Here is a 1,721-nt window from a genome sequence, read left to right as displayed (position 1 = left end):
TCCTCTCCTCTCCTCTCCTCTCCCAGCTGCTCCCCAGGGCTGTGCCAGGTTTTTCTCCCTGGCTGAGGGGGTCCTGCTGCAGGGATGCTCTGTGGGGACTGACAGAGCCAGTCCTCAGGGCTCTGACCACAAGGGATGTCTCCTCCACCTCTCAGCCGGGTTTGGGAGCCCTCCTGGGCCAGAATGAGCCAAGGGGCTGAGGAGAGGCATTGCAGGGGGAAAGCAGGCTGGGAAAGGAGCTGGAGCTGTTCCAGAGGTGTCCCAGGGGGTGCAATGCTGAAGGGCTCCCACCACTGGGTCTCTCACACTGTCCCACACCCTGGGCCCCTCCTCATGCCCAGCTTGATGTGGCAGTGAGTGCTGGAGCATCCCCACATGGCATTCTGAGACTGGAGAGGGGCTGGGCAGAGGAACCCTTTGCTGAGTCCAGTTCCAACCATTCCCAGTGCGGGGATAACCCTTGGGACACCCCAAAGTGGGGGATCCCTGTGAGGGCTCCTCCTGCTCAGCCCTGCTCCCCTGCAGGTCCCAGCTGTGTGCAGAGCCCAGGGCTGCTCTGGGGGCTCAGGAGGGCTCCTGTATCCCAGGGAAATCCCTTCCCTCCATCCCAGCAGCACGGGGATGGTGTTGGGGTGGGAGAATGGTGGGAGACCCCCGGCTTTACCACCCACCTCCAAAGGCTGAGGGAGAGGGGCCCAGGCAGGGAGGGGAGACTGCCCGGCCCGGGAGGGGCATCCCGAGGCAGGCAGAGCCCCAGGGCTGGGGAGAGGCCCGGGAGGGGCATCCCGAGACAGGCAGAGCCCCAGGGCTGGGGAGAGGCCTGGGAGGGGCATCCCGAGGCAGGCAGAGCCCCAGGGCTGGGGAGAGAGGAGGGGCATCCCGAGGCAGCGCGCGCCCCGGGGCTGGCCGGCCCCGCTGCCACCCGGCTGAGTGACAGCTCCCAGCCCCCCAGCCCACCTCCCCCCTTGTCAATCCACTGGGGTTTTATTTATCCTGACAATAGCAATTGTCTGCACGGGCCCTTCCCCCTCTCCAGCACCTACCCCAACAAAGGAAATCATCCTGATATGAAAGGGAAAATTAAATTACCCCAATAAAGACTTAGTGCTGCTTTAATGACATCACCAGACTCAGGCGCTAATTAGCTGAGTACAAAGGAAAGCTAAATGTGAAAACGTGAATTTCTGTTCCCTTTTCTCCTGTCGTGCAGTCTCGGGAGTGGGAGTCTTGGCAGGCATGGCAGGGGGAGCTGCTCCCGCCCGGCCGGGCGGCTGCTGGTGTGTGCCAGGCTCTGGGCACTGCCCCTGCCGAGGGGAAGAGCTCCGGGAGCTTTTGGGAGAGCAGCTGGGCCCGTCTGGATCCAGCCAGGGCTGCCCGGGCTGCGGTGCCTGGATCCTGCTCGCTGCCATCCGTGCTTGAATCGCCGAGTTTAGGTGCCTGCACACCTCGCAAAAGCTCACACACAGCTCACACCGTGCCCAGCCCCGTGCCCGAGGTCCCTGTCCTTGCTCTGGGCCAGCATTGGCTGTGGGGGCATGTCCCCAGTCCGTCTTTGGGACCCTGGCACTGTCACAGTGCCAGCGCCTCACCCGGTGTCACCCGGCCCCTCCCGGCAGCTCACCCATTTCTGGTTGCTGCTCCCAGCTCTGGCTGCATCCCGTGCTGTGTCCCCGCCGTGTCCCCACCGTGGCTGCAGCCCCCGGCCCGCGGGGCGGCCCTCA

The sequence above is a fragment of the Geospiza fortis genome, unplaced genomic scaffold (assembly GCF_000277835.1).
Source record: "Geospiza fortis unplaced genomic scaffold, GeoFor_1.0 scaffold320, whole genome shotgun sequence".
Classification (NCBI taxonomy): domain Eukaryota; kingdom Metazoa; phylum Chordata; class Aves; order Passeriformes; family Thraupidae; genus Geospiza; species Geospiza fortis.
Note: the sequence above shows the minus strand (reverse complement) of the source record.